The following is a 20,075-nucleotide window of genomic DNA, read 5'->3' as shown; positions in this document are numbered from 1 at the left end:
TTTTCAACAACTGATACTTTGGTGGGGACAACCCCAAATAGATCTTGTGGCGAAACCTGAAAACAGAAAGGTGGCAATTTCTGCGCACGGTACTCAACTCGCCAGCCAAGTGAATGCTTTGTTCCTGTTGTAACTTCGATCTGGCATATATCTTTCCACCGGTACCTCTTATAGCAAAGATCCTAAGAAAGATAAGAGACAAGTAGACGTTGTAGTAATAGTACATTACTGACCAAGTGGTTTCTACATCTGGTGAATATGGCTTTAGATCTACCATGGCATCTCCCACTGCCCCCAGAAATTTCTGAAACAAGACCCATTGCAGCACCCAGAACCAAAGAAATTGGCCTTACCAGCATGGAGGTTGAGCGACAAACATTAAAGAAAAAAGGCTGTTCCTATAGAGCAATATCAACTCTTTCAGCCAGAAAATTGTCAACCTGTTCAATTTATTATGGAGTCTGGCATTGTTTTCCGGAATGGGATAAGAAAATGGACATCAATTTGCCTCAATCCTTCTGTCACTCATGTAGAATTCTAGCAATCTGGTTAAAAAAAAAAAACTCGGTTTGTTCTTAAAGTCCAAGTATTTAGCGTTATTAAAGATATGACAGACAAACTAGTGATGACATTTCTGCAGGCAATAAGGCACCTGAGACCCCAAATAAAAAGTACATTACCACCACGTGGGATCTCTAGTGTTGGAGTCTGTAGTAGGTCACCCATTTGAGCCTTTTCAACAAATACCATTAAGACTACTAACATGGAAAACAGTATTTAAATCTGTAAGAAGAGTATGAGAGTTAGTCTCTCTCATGCAGGGAACCTTTTCTCATTTTTCACCAGGGTAAGGCAGTCCTAAAACTCGTATCGCAGTTCCTACCAAAAGTTGTCTCTTCATTTCATCTCAATCAAGAGATGCTTCTTTCATCCTTCTGCCCGAATCCGGTTAATCCTAAAGTGGCAAGACTACATAACTTTGACGTAGTAAGGTTTTTGAAGACATACTCAGGATTAAAAAAGACAGAAAATCGGATAGGCTTTTTATAATCCCAGAGGGTCTTAGAAGAGGACAGCAAACCTCAAGGGCAACCATATCGCGATGGATTACTTCAGCTATCAAGTTGGCCTATAACCGTAAAAGCAAACACGTTGTGCAGGGAATAAAAGCACATTCGACCAGATCAGTTTGTACCTTATGGACACTCAAAGCTCAAGCATCTCCAACACAGATTTGTAAAGCTGTAGTCCTCATTTAATGGATTTGTGAAATGCTACAAGCTTGATGTACAGGGCTCAGGTGAAGCAAGCTTTGGCAGAAAAGTTGGTATCATTGTTTTTTGTCCCTCCCATTGAGTGAGCATTGATATATCCAATTAGTACCTGCTGCCATGTGGAGACCAGAAACGAGAAAATGTATTCAGTTTACCGTCATTTTTCTTTTCCTCTACTCCACTTATTACAGTGGGTACATCGTACCCTCCCAGACATGTCTGTTATATTTTTTAGCTATGGGAGAAACCAAAGACTGTTCTGCAGCTAGTGGGAGGGCCTTATATACCGGGTCCTTGCAGAAGTTTCCTGTGCTACAATGTTGAGGGAGGAGCCAATCCCACTTAGTACCCACTGCCATTAGTGGAATATAAGAAAATAAAATTACGGTAAGATGAATACATTCTCTTAGTTAAATGGTCCTTTAATTGAAGGGAGATTTAGTAATTTGAGGATCCATGCATGCAGAAAAGGGATTCGATAGCTGTGTGTATTAAACCTTGTCCCATATACAGGTCACATGCTCACAGTTGTGCCGTACATGACAGGAAGCAAGCATAATTATGCCCATCTATAAAGCATTAGTCAGACTACATCTTGAATATGGTGTACAGTTTTGGGCACCAATACATAAAGACATTATGAAACCAGAAAGTGCAGAGAAGAGCCACCACATTAATAAAATGGGTGGAATATCTGATCTATGAGGGGCTAGCTAATTTTAGATTTGTTTACGTTACAAAAGAGTCGTCTAAGAGGCGATATGATCACTATATACAAATATTCTAGGAGGGACAATACAAGGAGCTTTCAAAATAATTATTCATCCCAAGGGCAGTACAAACGACACAGGGGCATCCCTTAAGGTTGGAGGAAAGAAGATTTCACCAGCAACAAAGGAAATGGTTATTTGCAGCAGTGGTGCTCAACCCCAGCCCTCAATACTGTCCAATAGGTCCGGTTTTAAGGATTTCCCAGCCTCATCACAGGTGGTTCAATCAGTGGCTCAGCGAAAGACTAAGCCACTGATTGAGCCACCTGTGCTGGGTCTTGAGGACTGGATTTGAGTATTCTTGCTTTAGTCAGGCAGTTGAAATGTGGAATTCATTACCCATGGAGACTGTGATGGCAGATACAATTACCATCTTCCAAAAAATGTTGGCCATTTAAAAAAAAAGGAAAGGTATAAGGGGTATACCAAATAAGTAAACATGGGAAAGATGTTAATACAGGTAGAAATCTGATTTGACATTATTTGGAGTCAGAAAGGAATGACATTGTCTGCTTATAAGCCAGCATTGGATGATGTTTCACTGGGAGTTTCTTTTTTTTGCCTCGTGCTTGAAGATAAAATTGTGTCTCAAAAGAAAATAATTGTGTTCCAATAAAAGAATAGAATCTAATATGAACGTGTTCTGTGCTATTTATAAATTTGAAAGGTGTAAAAAGTGATGAATGGTTTGATACCTAAAGAGTGATCTATTATAGTATATAAGGCTGTAACATCCAACGTCACCCAGGTGTACCTACTGGTTCAAGTGATTATCTTTAATTGCAGGTAATAAATCCAAAGTGTCTCTTAAATATGAAGGAAGTGAAAGTACTAGAGGATGAATATATAAATCCACGTACCTAGATAAACAGTCTCCCAAAGATCCAATGCTCGAGATGATAGGTCTGCCAGGAGGGCAGACGAGAGACTTATGAATCTTTGGGAGATGGTGAAATATGGGAACGACTGGATGGAGAGTGAGAAGAAAAGTAGAATCATGTTCATTAATCACCCGTAACTTCTTCCCTGGATCTATAAAATTAGTAAATTCTGAAAAATATTAATTTGTAGGATCATCTTTCAGTTTGCGATATGAACCCTTGTCGCTCAGCTGTCGAATAGCTTCTTGTTTATAATCATTGTCATGTTGAACAATGGCACCACCCATGTCAGCATTTTTTATTATGTTTGTATTCTTTTTTAAAGATGCAAGTTTTGCATGTTCATCCCGGACATACTGTATTGTTATGACCCCTGGGTGAACAAGAAAAACCCTGTGATAGTAATTGTAGATCTTGTTCCACTAGTTTCTCAAAGGTCTGAAGATGTGGCCTCCTAACATCTGTCGGATAAAAGATAGATTTATTTTTTAAGCATCAATGCTTAGTACCTGTGAGAAATAGGGAAGAAGTGGGAGTGTCAGTAGGATTAGTGTCCTGATCTGCCTGTTCATTTATATCTTGGAGAACACTCTGTTCCCTGAAACTGGAGTACGCAGATCCACTCGAGTCCACTGTGGGACCAGGACCCACCAGAAGACAGGTAGACCTAGGATCAACACTATTGTTAATACAAAAAACTTCTTTAGGGATAATTTCCAGATACATTTTTGTAAATCTATTACGGTATCGAACAATTTAAAATTGTCATCAGGGGCAACATTAAATCCTTTATTGAGAAGAGCCTTCTGTCAAATGCCAGATATATTAATTATGTTATTCTCAGGGATCAAACGCTATTTTTTCTTTTGTTGGCGCTGCCTTTTCCTGCTGGACCATCTGGTCCTCTTTCTGAGGTTTTTTTTACTCTGAGTATTCTTATGTAGTATATGGGAAGGCATGTTCTTTATGTGAGTGCCGTATTGAAGGAGATCTGTAACAATCTTGTTGAATACTTTGATTTTGTCTGCGAGAAACTGCCCCTCTTGAAAACTGCCCCTGCCTGATGAAATCAAAATCACATGACATCAGTGCCTGTGAGCTGGTTCAGCCAATGAGGGCGAACCAGCTTTGTGACGCGTCCGCCACGCTCCCACCACGCAAGTTCACAAATCGCTTGGGCTGCAGGCGTGCACGCAGGCAGTATACTAGTATTGGATCACTTTTTTTTTATTGTTGGCTTGCATCTGGTATTATGTTTGTTTTCTGGTGCACGAAGGCAATCCATTTGAGAGGGCATTCATCCACTTTGCAACCTCCCCCCCCCCTTTTTTTTTTTTGCCTTCCCCTCCGCTTTTTCCTTCTCCCATTTTGCTTTCCCCAGGGTCATCCACTCCTACCTACCAGTATTATGTATTATTTATTTTCGTTTTAAATGTTGCCAAGCGATCAGGGATCCCCATAACCAAACTCAAGGGGGTACTGACGGATCTTCCCTGCTGATCAAAACTCCCGAGTGACCCCCGACCCAAAGAAACCCCTCAGCCACCCAAAACTCCACCTCCCAAGACCCTAAATTCTGCTATCTTTGCCTGGCCTTCATCCCTCTGTTTAGCTGGGGGGGGGGGGATATTTGTCTAATAACGTCCCCATTTATGCTGTATAATATCTCTCTCCCCGCCACATCAGGACCCCTCTCCCCTCTTCCACAGTCTCACACTCCTCTCCCCCAGTCTCTTCCTCTCCCAGTATTTCTCACTCCCCCTCCAGTGTCTCTCTATCCCTCCCCTCAGTGTCTCTCCCACCCCGCACTCTCTTTCCCTCCCCCCAGTGTGATTCTCTCTCTTTCTCCCTCCCCCTAGTGTCTCTCTCCCCCCGGAGTGTCTCTCTCACTCCATCCCCCGGAGTGTCTCACTCCATCCCCCGGAGTGTCTCACTCCATCCCCCGGAGTGTCTCACTCCATCCCCCGGAGTGTCTCACTCCATCCCCCGGAGTGTCTCACTCCATCCCCCGGAGTGTCTCACTCCATCCCCCGGAGTGTCTCACTCCATCCCCCGGAGTGTCTCACTCCATCCCCCGGAGTGTCTCTCTCACTCCATCCCCCGGAGTGTCTCTCTCACTCCATCCCCCGGAGTGTCTCTCTCACTCCATCCCCCGGAGTGTCTCTCTCACTCCATCCCCCGGAGTGTCTCTCTCTCTCACTCCATCCCCCGGAGTGTCTCTCTCTCTCACTCCATCCCCCGGACTGTCTCTCTCTCTCACTCCATCCCCCGGACTGTCTCTCTCTCTCACTCCATCCCCCGGACTGTCTCTCTCTCTCTCACTCCATCCCCCGGACTGTCTCTCTCTCTCTCACTCCATCCCCCGGACTGTCTCTCTCTCTCTCACTCCATCCCCCGGACTGTCTCTCTCTCTCTCACTCCATCCCCCGGACTGTCTCTCTCTCTCTCACTCCATCCCCCGGACTGTCTCTCTCTCTCTCACTCCATCCCCCGGACTGTCTCTCTCTCTCTCACTCCATCCCCGGTACTGTCTCTCTCTCTCTCACTCCATCCCCCGGACTGTCTCTCTCTCACTCCATCCCCCGGAGTGTCTCTCTCGCTCTCACTCCATCCCCCAGAGTGTCTCTCTCGCTCTAACTCCATCCCCCGGAGTGTCTCTCTCTCTCACTCCATCCCCCGGAGTGTCTCTCTCTCACTCCATCCCCCGGACTGTCTCTCTCTCTCTCTCTCACTCCATCCCCCGGACTGTCTCTCTCTCTCACTCCATCCCCCGAACTGTCTCTCTCTCTCACTCCATCCCCCGGAGTGTCTCTCTCTCTCTCACTCCATCCCCCGGACTGTCTCTCTCTCTCTCTCACTCCATCCCCCGGACTGTCTCTCTCTCTCACTCCATCCCCCGGACTGTCTCTCTCTCTCTCACTCCATCCCCCGGACTGTCTCTCTCTCTCTCACTCCATCCCCCGGACTGTCTCTCTCTCTCTCACTCCATCCCCAGGACTGTCTCTCTCTCTCTCACTCCATCCCCCGGACTGTCTCTCTCTCTCTCACTCCATCCCCCGGACTGTCTCTCTCTCTCTCACTCCATCCCCCGGACTGTCTCTCTCTCTCTCACTCCATCCCCCGGACTGTCTCTCTCTCTCTCACTCCATCCCCCGGAGTGTCTCTCTCGCTCTAACTCCATCCCCCGGAGTGTCTCTCTCTCTGACTCCATCCCCCGGAGTGTCTCTCTCTCACTCCATCCCCCGGACTGTCTCTCTCTCTCTCTCTCACTCCATCCCCCGGACTGTCTCTCTCACTCTCTCTCTCACTCCATCCCCCGAACTGTCTCTCTCTCTCACTCCATCCCCCGGAGTGTCTCTCTCTCTCTCTCTCTCTCTCACTCCATCCCCCAGAGTGTGTCTCTCTCTCTCTCTCTCTCTCACTCCATCCCCCAGAGTGTGTCTCTCTCTCTCTCTCTCTCTCTCTCTCTCTCACTCCATCCCCCAGAGTGTGTGTCTCTCTCTCTCTCTCTCTCTCTCTCTCTCTCTCTCACTCCATCCCCCGGAGTGTCTCTCTCTCTCTCTCACTCCATCCCCCGGAGTGTCTCTCTCTCTCTCTCACTCCATCCCCCGGAGTGTCTCTCTCTCTCTCTCACTCCATCCCCCGGACTGTCTCTCTCTCTCACTCCATCCCCCGGACTGTCTCTCTCTCTCTCTCTCACTCCATCCCCCGGAGTTTCTCTCTCTCTCTCACTCCATCCCCCGGAGTGTCTCTCTCTCTCACTCCCCCAGTGTGTCTCTCTCGCTCTAACTCCATCCCCCGGAGTGTCTCTCTCTCTCACTCCATCCCCCGGAGTGTCTCTCTCTCTCTCTCTCTCACTCCATCCCCCAGAGTGTCTCTCTCTCTCTCTCTCTCTCACTCCCTCCCCCAGTGTGTCTCTCTCTCTCTCTCACTCCATCCCCCAGTGTGTCTCTCTCTCTCTCACTCCATCCCCCGGAGTGTCTCTCTCTCTCTCTCACCATCCCCCGGAGTGTCTCTCTCTCTCTCACTCCATCCCCCAGAGTGTCTCTCTCTCTCTCACTCCATCCCCCGGAGTGTCTCTCTCTCTCACTCCATCCCCCGGAGTGTCTCTCTCTCTCTCACTCCATCCCCCGGAGTGTCTCTCTCTCACTCCATCCCCCGGAGTGTCTCTCTCTCTCACTCCATCCCCCGGAGTGTCTCTCTCTCACTCCATCCCCTGGAGTGTCTCTCTCTCTCTCACTCCATCCGCCGGAGTGTCTCTCTCTCTCTCTCTCTCACTCCATCCCCCGGAGTGTCTCTCTCTCTCTCACTCCATCCCCCGGAGTGTCTCTCTCTCTCACTCCATCCCCCGGAGTGTCTCTCTCTCTCACTCCATCCCCCGGAGTGTGTCTCTCTCTCTCTCTCTCTCTCTCTCTCTCTCTCTCTCTCTCTCTCTCTCTCTCACTCCATCCCCCGGAGTGTCTCTCTCTCTCACTCCATCCCCTGGAGTGTCTTTAACCCTCCCTCCTCCCTCTCCATGTCACACTGTCACCCACTCTCCCTCCACACTGTCACAATCTCCCTCCACACTGTCACAATCTCATCTCATCGCGCAGCAAGGCAAACGAGATGCTGCATGAGGTGTAGAACAGCGCCACCTAATGGATGAAAGAGAAATTGCTGCTACAGAGTGCTTTTCTCTCTGCTCCTGGCAAAATCGCCGCCCGTTGCCTGCGCCCCCCAAAAACAATCTTGCGCCCCCCAGTTTGCGCACTGCTGGTATACACTGATCAGTGTGCTTTTCTAACAATGTTTTAAAGACTTTCCATTTATCTTTTACATTTTCCCTGCAAAAACATCCCTATTTACAGTATTCCTTGTAGATTAGTCCTCAGTTTATTAAAATCTGCATTCTTAAAGTTTAAGGTCTTTGTTGAACCCAAGTAATTCTATTTTTTGATCATTTATTTTAAATGAGACATGTTATGATCACTGTTAACAAATATTCATGTCTGGGAAGATTTGGGTATTACTTCTACATTGTTTGATATTACCAAATCCAGTATTGCCCCTCTCCTGGTTGGCTCCTCAATAATTTGGGTCATATAATTGTCTTTAAGCACCCCCAAAAACCTATTTCCTTTTGTTGTAATGCTAATCTCATTGCCCCAGTCTGTCTGGATAATTAAAATCCCCCATTATGCAAACATGACCCAGTTTTGATGCCTTCTCCCTTTGCAAAAGTATTTTAGCTTCCTCAATCTCACAAATATGTGGTGGTTTATAGCATATCCCTACAAATATTTTCTTTATATGTTTACATTCACTGGTAATTTCTATCCACAAGATCTCTACACTTTAATCATTCCCTTCATAAACATCTTCCTTTTTAGATCAGGTTTAACATATAAGCATACTCCACCACCTCTTCTATTTGCTCGATCCATCCAAAAAAGTGTATAACCCTCTAAATTAACTTCCCAGTCATGAGTTTCATCCCACCATGTTTCAGAAATGCCTATATCATATCATACTTGCTCCCTTGCAGCTATTAATTCAAGCTCCCCCATTTTATCTGTCCGGCTTCTTGCATTAACAATATTTTCCTATCCCCATCTATTGTTTCTAGTTCGTTATCTGTTTCTTGTCCCTCCCCCGACCATCCTAGTTTAAAATCTACTCCAACCTTTTTAACATTCTCCCCCCCCCCCTAGCCCAGAAGATCCCTCTTCATTGAGGTGCAATCCGTCCCTAGCATAAAGATTGCACCTCCCAGAAAAGTAGTTCATGTGCTCTAAAAACCCAAAACCTTCCTTCCTACACCACTTTGTTAGCCATGCATTAACCTCCCTAATCTATGACTGTCTCCCTGGGGTAGCGTATGGCACTGGTAGTATTTCATAAAATACTTCCTTGCAGGTCCTTGCCTTAAGCTTTGAGCCTAGATCCCTGAAATCGTTTTTTAGGACCCTCCTTCTTTAACTTTATCATTGGTGCCAATGTGTACCAAGACCGCCGTGTCAGTCCCAGCCTCTCCCAACAATCTGTCTACCGGATCCGCAATGTGCCAAACCCGAGCACCCGGGAGACAACAAACTGTTCGGTCCATGTGGTCATGGCAACAAATTGCCCCATCTACCTTCCTAATAATTAAGTCCCCTACCACCACAATCTTTCTTGGTCTCTGTGTATTCCGAGTCCCCACTGTGCTAGAGGAACTATTCCCCTGGCTGCTAGAGGAATTAGTCTCCCCCAGCCTTGCCATTTCTGCCCTGACACTTCCAATATCTTCACTCAATATGGCAAATCTACTGGGATGGGTCAGCTCAGAACTGGCCTGCTTCTTCCTCTTCCCCCTTCCCCTTTTGACTATGTCCCGACTCCCTACCTGATCCCCACTTATAGCTCCACCATCTGCACCACTAGTCCCAGCCAGGGCCTGCTCAGTGAGCACTAAACTCCTTTCAAGATTGCCAATGTCCCTCAGTATTGCAGGTTTCCTCTTCAGATCAGCAATCTCTGACTCTAAAGAGACCACCTGCTCACACTTCTCACAGTGGTATGCTCCTTGGACCAGCTGCTCCAAGTGCACATACATGTGGCAAGATGTGAATTGAGTGGCATTCTCAATCCTGTTCATTATTGCAACTAGGGAGTTGTAAATACTAACAATTAACTGTACTTCACTATACTATACCTTGTTTAACCCCTTCCTTGTTCCAACTCCTGTTTCTAACTCCACACTTAATACAACTAGCACTTGAAATCGATCAGGACACGCATACTTACGCAAACATACATAGTCCATTGTTCAAAAATTCTTTCTTGGAGAAGAATATCTTAAGGTGGAGAGACATGAAAAAGCGCGCCAAGTCAATTTCCAGATCAAAGAAATGAACCTTTGTGGTGGGAACAAAGGTTAAGCCTTTGTTTAAAACTTTGATCTGTTCGGGAGTTAAAGTTTTATTAGCTATATTTACCACCAAAAGTTGTCCTGTGACCGGGTCTGCTTCTGACGTTTCTGGGGATCTGCGGGCTGGCCTGTCTTCACGAGATAGTCTCCATTCCTGCCCTAAAAAAGATGCTCCTCCGGGAGACTAATCACTGTTCGTTGATTTCTGATTTTTAAAGTCTCTTCAGTATTTCTGATTTCTTTGTGGTCTCCACTTCCTGTCACCTTAGGTGTTGCCATATCCATGAATATACTCTCCCAGTCGTGTAGTCCCTCGCATTACGTAGGAATTTCTTCCGTTTGCGCAATTCGGTGTTCGGCTATTTTCAAATCTAATTGGATTTTAAGAAGAATGTCTATTTCACTTAGACTTGATTTCAATGATTCTTGTAATTTTAGTAGTGTGACTGAAGGGTGTAACCAGGCTATACAATAAAGGTTTAAGACCGTCTGGTTAACCCTGAAACCGTGGGGTCCTTGGTAGCTCCCGATATAAATTTGTTAAAAGTTCTGGTCTCCTGTGACGAGTAGATTGGTCCTTAATCTCTATCAATTTAGACTGTATTTTCTCTATTATAAGGATGATTAAATCGAACGAGCACTTATTCAATATGCCTTCCCATTTATCTACATACTTCTTATTTTTTTATCAGAAAAAAATGTCTGTCTTAGATTACACCTCAGTTCTCTGAATCTGCTTTAATCTGAAATACTCTGCAAGGGTAGTCGCATGTAACGCAAAATGTCTGTTTGAAATATGTCATGTGTTGTTGTTGTTCATCTGAGGTTGTATTTACCTAATTTTAAGACCTGCTAAGGAAAAGATGATTGTTATTATGTCCTGATATGTAAAACCATAGAATTCAAAGAGGAAACCACTTCCACTTTTGAATAATCTTTCTCACTGTAGAATGATGGACTTTAAATTGTTTGGAAATGGCCTTATAACCCTTCCCAAATTGATGGGCAGCAACAATTTCTGCTCTAAGATCATTGCTGATGTCTTTCCTCCTTGGCATTGTGTTAACACACAAGTGATACAAACAAAATTATCAATAGTGGCGCTCTAGAATAACCAAATAAAATACAACCTGCCTAAACCCCCAACATACTACATGTGATAAACAGTGTGATCAACAGTGTAATACAAAATATAAAAAATATAAAAGTGATACCAATACAAACAAATATGGATGCCGCTATAACCCAGTGGAGGATCCTTCTCACGATCCCATGTAGATAGAAGTTGTGTAAGTCATCGGGAAGCGCAAGCCATGGAAAACAGAAAAAAAGTCTGATGGTGCAGTACACGTGATAATTCGTGAGTTAATATATTGATAAAGGTCTGTGTGCAAAATACTCACAAACATAGGAAAATATGAACAGAAAATAGGAGGAGGATGCCGGATGCCGGGGACTGGAGCACAGCGTATATAAGTCCACCAGAACCAGTCAGCAAATCACTCCTGAAGAAACCGAATGCGGAGAAACGCGTAGAGTGACGCTGACCAGACCAGACCAGAGAGATTCCTAAGCGAGTGGAGCCCCTGCAGGCTGATGACGTCAGTTCCGGTTTCCGGATCCGGTGAGACGCACCGGTGACACGCACGCCGATACACAGGGGAGGCAGAGAGCACACGCTTCGTTTGCCGAGATCCAGATCGCAGGATCTAAATGCTTTTTTAAATCTACTACCATGTGAGTGTATCCCTTACTACTTACCTGCTTTTATAAATTGTCCTTCCAGTCTGCACTATGTCCGTTTCTTTTTATATATAAGGTCTCCAGAAGCTCCTGGTGTTAATCATCCTTGGTGGGCTGAGATTTAAAGATACCTTTTTGTGAACAGCACTCACTATATGTTTGTGAGTATTTTGCACACAGACCTTTATCAATATATTAACTCACGAATTATCACGTGTACTGCACCATCAGACTTTTTTTCTGTTTTCCATGGCTTGCGCTTCCGATGACTTACACCAATTGTGTTAACACACACCTGCATGCTCCAGACCAGCAAACTGCTAGAACTTTAGCTTTTATAGAGGTGGTAACACTTGTGGATGATCAATTAATCAAGGGCATTTGATTAGCAGAACCTGTCTGCTACATAGCATCTTAATTCCTATGGAAGCAGTAAGGATGTACTTAGTTTTTCACACATAGCTTCTCCATTTTGCCTTTATTTTTGTTAAATAAATCGTGTGTGTGTGTTATATATATTACTTTTCTTTGTGTGTGTGTGTGTGTGTGTGTGTGTGTGTGTGTGTGTGTGTGTGTGTGTGTGTGTGTGTATATCTTAGTGTTCAATTAATTCAAAATGCTGTACCTATCCCATCTGGTTATCCCCAGACACTTCTCCCAGTCTTTACTGCTGCTTGTTTCCTTCACTCCTACACTTCCGGGTTCTCCACTGAAGCTGACAGGTTTTGGAAATGCCTTGTTCCCTTCCTCAGGGTTTTGCAATATCCCTTAAAGCAGCGATACTACATTTCTCCCTACCCCTGCCCCCCCTGTTATTTTTGCATGTGACTTTGCCAGTTTAGGTAGGAATGTGAAATTATACAATCAGCGCTCTCGTTATAAATTTGTAAAAATACTGATTGTGTGCCTAACTAAATGGCCACCTTTCAGTTCAATAATCCTTCAGTCAATGTAACTCAGCAGGTACATTATATCTGGAGGTACTGTAATATTGACTATTACAGTTTATAGCTCAAATTGCTGGGAATTTAGGCAACATATTATCACAAACAGGGAAGTGTTACAAAGATCTTGCACTTCTGGGGAGGTAGGTTAAACCTACCCACTGACATTTTCAACAATTCATCCTCTCTGTCCACCAGCCTCTAAGTGAGCATAACACAAGGGCCCGTCCTTGGTCCTCTCCTCTTTCCCTCTACACTGCCCCCCCTTTGAATTAATGGGAGGAGATGAGGTCAAAGTCCTTTTTTTGCAGAAGACATGCAAATCTATTTCTTTTTCCCACTATTCTCACCCGAACTTTCCACCCATATCTTTGCCTGCCTTTCTGCCATTTCCACCTGGTTGGTTTCCCACTTCCTATATTTTAACCCAGCTAAGTCTGAAGTCCTCTACTTTCTTGGTTCCTCCCTTTCATAAACAAAATAAACAGAAAGATTCCCTCATGAATGCACTCAAAACAATAAAGTATGAATAAGATATAATTAAAAAATCATTTATTAAATATCAATAATAAAAGATACCGTACAGAGGGGCGTAGTAAGAGGGTCCAGGGCCACCCCCAAATACATACCAAAAGAAACTTCCACATAAAATGTGTAAGGAAGAAGACCTAAGGGAGCACTAGTATATGTATTGCCATAAGGTATAAGGACTAAAGTACATAGAATTTTTTTTCCAGAGGAATGAGTAACTGCGTGAAGTGTGGCAGTACTATTATCTAAAAAAACGAGGAATCTAATAGCAAAAAGTAAATACCAGAAATGGCCATTTCTGGTATTTACTTTTTGCTATTAGATTCCTCTGGACCTATTACTGGTAGAGGTCATTACAGTACCCTACCGGTTTTTTAGATAATAGTACTGCCACACTTCACGCAGTTACTCATTTCTCTGGAATTTTTTTTCTACAGTATGTATTTTTTTTTCTATGTACTTTAGTCCTTATACCTTTCTGTTTGTTTTATCATTCCCTTATCCCTTTTTTTTTTTTTTTTTTTGTCAATGTTTTTATTAGGCATTTAGGCAGTACAACAGTCCTGACACATATCATGGCCTAACAATTTTCCAAAACATCTTTTTTTTGGGGGGGAAACAGAGTTTCAACCTAAGTTGTCAGAGAGAAGGGGGAGTGCCTTCATAGAGGGAAGGCAGAGAGGGGGGTGTGTGAGAGAGGGGGGGAGGGGTAGGGGGGGATAGGGGGAGGTTGGTTGTCCCATATGGCTGTTGAGGCTTCTCTAATTAGAACCGTTTGAGTTTTCCCTTATGGGGAAAGGATAGGCCTCCCTCCCGCCTGGTTTGGTTGGCGCGCTCTAGTGAGGTGGAACCAGGGTTCCCAGATATCCTCGAAGGCAGGGATTTTTTGTCTAATAGTGGCGGTAAGCCTTTCCATAACCATCACTTCCCCAATTCTTTTTTTGATTGTTTTCAGCGCAGGCGTAGTTGTTTTCCTCCAGGAGGCCGCAACACAGCATCTCGCCGCGGTAAGAATGAAGGATATTAATTTCCTGGTGGGCCGAACAATATTCGGCATGGGTGCGGCCAACAGGAAGGTCAGTGGTTCAATAGGAACTTCTAGGTCAGTGACCTCTTTTATCAAAATTTGGACGTTGGCCCAGTATTTCACAATTTCTGGACAGATCCACCAGATGTGGGCCATGTCCCCTCTATTACCACAGCCTCTCCAACATTGGTCTGAAGCCAGAGGGTAGATCTGGTTTAATCGTGCTGGGGTAAGATACCAGCCGAACATGATCTTATAAATGTTTTCCTTAATTGTGGTGCAAAGGGAAGTTTCTGAGGCTGCCTGCCAGATTTCTTCCCAAGTCTCTCTTTCGATATTAATATTTAGGTCAGCTGACCATCTGAGCATGTAATCATGCTGTGTGGGGGAAGTCGAGTGCATTAGTACATTGTATATATCCGAGATAAGTCCCTTCTGGTAGGTCTTGACCTCACACAGGTGCTCAAACGTAGTGAGAGTGGGGTATTCTGGTAGAAGGCAGGTAATCCTGACAAAATTTCTAATTTGGAGGTATTTGAAGGTGTCCAATTCTGTGATTTTAAATTTGTTCCTCAGTTCTTGGTAGGTTCTTGGTTGGGAGCTTCCCTAGGCTCAGTAGATCGGCATTCGCCTCTATACCCCATGTGTTAAGGTGGGCGAACAGTTTAGATCCGCAACCTGGAGGGAATTTGGGGTTATTAACGAGTGGGGTGAGTTGTGAGCTTGTGGAGGAGAGGTTATATTTATATTTGCATCTTGACCAGGTGTCCCACGTAAATCGTGAGGTCTGCAGTTTGAGATTGTGTAAGTGGCCATCTCCTCTGTCCAGGCTCCAGAGGCAGGCTTGCAGAGAAGGCAATTTGGCACATTGAGTCTCCATTTTTACCCAGCAACATCGGGTCGGGTCTGAGTTCCACATTACTACCTGCTTGAGCTGTGCGGCTAGGTAGTATTTATAAAGATCGGGTACCCCCATCCCTCCTCTGGATCTAGTGGTCATCAGGACCGATCTGGCGACTCTGGGTCTCTTACCCTGCCAAATGAAGTGGAGTAATCTATTCTGTATATATTTTAGATTGGCGGCCGGAACCTGGATCGGGAGTGTCTGGAAAAAGTACAACATTCTTGGGAGTATATTCATCTTGGTAGAGATAATCCTCCCGATCCATGAGATCTGATAACCTTCCCACCGATCTAGATCTTTTTTGATCTGGTCCCATAGTTTCGGGTAGTTATCCCGGTATAGGTCCCGATAGTGCCTAGATACATTAATTCCCAGATATTTAATGCATGAGGGACACCATCGATAGCTAAAATTTAGTTTAAGGAGCTTGACTACAGGGTCGGGTAGACTAAGATTTAGGGCCTCTGATTTGTCGCTGTTTATTTTATAACCTGATACCTTTCCAAACTCCGTCAGTTCCATCTGGAGGTTGGGGAGGGAAGTTAGGGGTCTGGTCAAGGTCAGGATGATGTCATCAGCGAATAGGGAAATTTTGTAATGTTCGGTGGCAATGGGGATACCTTGGATGTTCGGATTTTGTCTTATTTTAGTCGCCAGTGGTTCAATCGTGAGAGCGAAGGGGAGAGGGGGCAACCCTGTCGGGTTCCATTTCTAATGTGTCTTACTGAGGCTGCCGGATTTTGGTAAAGCGCTTGGACACCCTTCAGAAAAGAATCCCTGAATCCAAATTTTTTCAATGTTTGGTCTAGAAATAGCCAGTCAATTCTGTCAAATACCTTCTCTGCGTCTAAACTTAATAACATAGCTTTTGAATCTGAAAGGTGGGCATGATCAACTAAATTAATGATTTTACGGTTGTTGTCTGAGGCCTGGCGGCCCAGGACAAACCCGACCTGGTCCATGTGTACTAGTCTCGGGAGGATTGGATTAAGTCTGTTCGCCAGTATTTTACTATATAGTTTTAGATCATTGTTCAACAGTGAGATTGGCCTATAGCTTCCACATTGGGTGGGGTCCTTCCCTTCTTTGAGTATTATGGCCAGATTGGCGGACGACATTGAAGATGGGATAGGACTCCCTTCTAGAAATTAGTTGAACAATTGTAATAGGTGGGTGGACAGAATGGGGAGAAACTTCTTGTAGTAGGCATTTGTGAAACCATCAGGGCCCGGTGCTTTAGAGATTTTTGAGGCCTTGACGGCCCTTTCTAATTCTTCTGCCGTTATTGTGGCGTTCAGGAGAAGGCTTTCCTCCTCTGTTAGTGAGGGGAGGTCGCAATCAGCTAGCTAGTCAATGGCAGCCGATAGCTCCTTCGGGTCGGGGATAGCAGAGTGGGCCCTTAGGTTGTATAATTTAGAATAGAATTTAGTAAATTCCTCTGCAATTTTTTTTTCGTTATATAAAAGCTCACCAGCACTATTCCGGATCGCCGTTATTTGTGACCTTTTTTGTATGCCTCGTAACTTGCTAGCAAGAAGTCTGTCGGCCTTGTTCCCTTTATCATAATACCTCTGACCCGTCCATTTAAGAGCTTTTTCTACATTTTCCATTTGAATTATTCTTAAGTCGCTTCTAGCTGAAGTCAACTGTTTATAAATTTTCCAGGAGGGATTATTTTTGTGTTGCTGTTCTAAGCTGATTATTTTGTCTGTTAGCTCTTTGGTTTGTTTGAGTTTAGTTTTTTTCCGATGGGAGGCAATCGAGATGAAATGTCCTCTGATTGTCGCCTTATGGGCTTCCCACAGGCTTGCTGGAGAGGCGGCGGTGCCTGTATTTATCCGGAAATATTCCTTAAGGGATTTTTTGAGCTCCCATACTGTCTCCGAGTGATTCAGTAAGGAGTCGTTAAGTCTCCAGCAATATGAGATTGTTTTCACGAATGGAATGGATAGGAGCGTGATCTGACCACGTGATTGGGCCGATATCTGTGTCTAAGGTGGCTTCTAGAATGTTCTTGGTAGCAAGGAAGTAGTCTATACGGGAATATGTCTGGTGAGGGGCCGAGTAAAAGGTGTAATCCCTTTGCCCCTGATGTTGTGTTCTCCAAATGTCCAAAAGAGAAAAGTCTCCCATAATGTCCTTAAATTTTTTCCCCAGTCTTTGTGACTGGGTGGAGTGTTGTCGTCCTGGGAGGCTCGATTTATCTTCCTTGGGATTGAGAGCCATATTTAGGTCGCCTGCAACAAGTAGTGAAGATAGGTATTGTGGGTCAATTTCATCCAGAACTTTTTTTAAGAAATCTGTCTGGTTCTCGTTTGGGGCATATAGGTTAATAAGGGCGACTGCCGAGCCTGAAAGTGAGCCGTAGACCACAATACATCTTCCCTCTGGGTCTGCCTGGATTTTGGTTAGATTAAACGGGGTGCCCTGACGAATCAGAATGGCAACCCCTCTGCGTTTACTACTGTATGAAGAGAAATAGCTCAACGGGTACGCATGCTGGAATGTTTTGGGCGGTTCTTGAGACGTAAAGTGTGTCTCCTGGAGGAAAACAACATCGCCCCCCAACCTCTTAATCTCCTGTAGGGCCAGGCGTCTTTTTCTAGTATTGTGAAGGCCCTTGACATTTAGGGAAACAAACCTTAATGCTTTTTGATGGGACATTCAGTCTGTTATTAACGTTCGCTGCGTGTAGTCTTTGAGTTAAAGTTAGAGCTGGACAGCCAAATGGAGCGGGGGGTAGGGTGGGAGGGGGACCGCTGGGATAGGATCAGCGGGGAGAAGAAGGAAGGAAGGTAGACCCTATTGGGGTCTAGAAAGTTTGAAACCGGTCTGACCTACAGGCCGGTTGGTGTGGTTTAAGACCCTTGGGGGCGGGTCCGACAACAGTCCCCAGTAAAGGCGGTCTAGGGAGAGACCCTTAGCTACGGGGAGTTACACCCGGGCCACCTGACTCGAGGGTGTCCCAGTTGGTTGGGCTACTATCAGGTGTGGGCGTTGTGGGGGGTTGGGGAGGGGGAGAGGGAGTAGGCGCAGAGTGGCTCAGTTCTGAGGGTGGGTGGTAAGAGGAGGGGATGAGTAGGATGGGGGGGGAAGTGGGGGATGTGTATGAGGGGACGGGAGGGAGAGGGGGAGTTGGGGGAGAATTCAGGGGTAGGAGGGGGAGGGGACAGTTCGCATACAAATCCTGCTTAATATTCACACAGACACTATACCGCTTGTCGGGCGAACAGTATGTATACATTAACAGTCCGGTTAGGTATATACAAGATTAAGATAAACCTGTAATCTCTTGGGCTCCTTTGGAGCGGTGAAGTTCGGGTGTGTCTCATCCGGGGGGTGTTCCTTGGGGGGAAAAGAAGGGAGAGGGGGGGAGAGAGGGGGGGGAATGGGGGAGGAGGGGGGGAGGGGTGTGGGAAGTCAGGAGAAGGAGGGAGGGGGGAGGGAGATCAGGGGTGGGAGGGGGAGAGAACAGTTCGTACATATTTCCTGCATGATGTTCTTCTCAAACATTATACCGCTTGTCGGGCGGACAGTGTGTATACAGTACCAGTCAGTTTAGGTATATACAATATTGAGCTAAAGCTGCATTCTCTTGATCTCCTTTGGAGCGGTGAGATTCAAGTGTGTCTCAACAAGGGGGTGGTCCTTGGGGGGGGAAGAAGGGGGAGGGGGGGGATTGGTTGTAGGGGTGGGGGGGGGCTGGGGGGGTAGGGAGGCGGGGAGGGGGGGGTGGGTATGGGGGGGCCGGAGGGGGGAGGGGAAGGAGGGGGGGAGATAGGGGGTGGGGGGGAGGGGACAGTTCGCATACATATTCTGCATAATATTCTTTTCATACAATATACCGCTTGTCAGGCAAACAGAGTGTATACAATGACAGTCCAGTTAGACATATACAATTCGGAGAGAAAACTATCATCTCTTGGGGTCCTGTGGAGCGGAGAAGTTCGAGGGTGTCTCAACAAGGGAGTGCTCCGCGGGGGGGAGAGAAGGGACCCGCCCCCCTTTCACCCACCTTGGGCAGTGGCCCTGTGGAGGCATGTTCTTTTGCGGCGGGGAGGTTGGCCTTCCAAGGAATGGGGGGGGAGGTGGAGGTCTCGGGGGTAGTAGGGGGGGGGTTCTGGGATGGGGTCCGGGAGGGGCAAGAATCATTTTAGGTGGAGGCCTCAGATTACCCACCGACTGTGTGTAATGTCTTCACTCAGTCGGTGGGAGTTCAGAGAGTGTTGAGGCTTCCGTCCGGCCAACTGCCCCCTGCAGTTATCCTGGTGGCCGGCCCTCTTTGCTCTGTGTAGGTGAAGCAGCTTTTGTAGGGGAGAGGGGGTAGGTTCTTAAAGGGGGGGAAGGGGGGGAGGGAGGTAAGGAGGAAGGGAGTGAGAAAGGGGGTAGGGGGGGGAGGAGGGAGGGGGTAGGGGAGGGAGGGGGGGAGGAGGGAGGGGGACGGGGGGGAGTGGAGGGGAGGAGGGAGGAGTAGAGGGGGGAGGGGGGAGGGAGTTCGGGGTCAGGGGGGAGGGAGTTCGGGGTGGGGTGGGGGGGGAGGGTAGAGACCTCGTCTAATTATGCTTGCTATAGGGGCTGCGAGGGGAGGAAGGGAGTGAGAAAGGGGGTAGGGGAGGGAGGGGGGGGCGGCGGGGGTAGGGGAGGGAGGGGGGGGCGGCGGGGGGAGGAGGGAGGGGGAGGGTGGGGGGGAGAGGAGGGAGGAGGAGGGGAGGGAGTTGTAGAGGGGGGGTGTAGAGGTGGGGGGGGAGGGTAGGGGCCTCGTCTAGTTAAACTTGCTGTTGGGGCTGCGAGGGGAAGCATTTCTGAGATTGGTGCATTGAGGTGCAACAGCTGTACCAACCCGGTCTTTCGGCGATCGTCTGCTGGGTGTCCGCCCAGGCTTGTGCTGTCCGGGTTCTCGCGTGGGGGGAGGGGGGGAGGGGGCAGGGATCCGGATATCGCGGGCAGGGGTAGGCAAGTTGGCAGAGCCCCCCGCGGTCGAGGGGGGGAGAGTGCTGGGGAAACCGGAACCGGGAACCAGGCGGGGGCGAAAAAGGGACCTCCAGGGGGTAGCCGTTGGGAAGAGCCTGGTGGTCCTCGCGGGCAGCCGTCGTCCTGCTCTGGTGATGC

At 46.7% G+C, this 20,075-nt stretch overlaps 1 protein-coding gene across 3 annotated transcripts in view; it reads left to right on the top strand.

Annotated features, from left to right (window-relative positions):
- AP1M1 (adaptor related protein complex 1 subunit mu 1) overlaps nt 1–20,075 on the top strand; it is a 92,011-nt gene that overhangs the window by 43,381 nt on the left and 28,555 nt on the right. The gene's annotated exons all lie outside the window — the stretch shown is intronic.

The sequence above is a fragment of the Ascaphus truei genome, chromosome 8, assembly GCF_040206685.1.
Source record: "Ascaphus truei isolate aAscTru1 chromosome 8, aAscTru1.hap1, whole genome shotgun sequence".
Taxonomy (NCBI): domain Eukaryota; kingdom Metazoa; phylum Chordata; class Amphibia; order Anura; family Ascaphidae; genus Ascaphus; species Ascaphus truei.
Note: the sequence above shows the minus strand (reverse complement) of the source record. Positions and strands in the feature narration are given on the sequence as shown.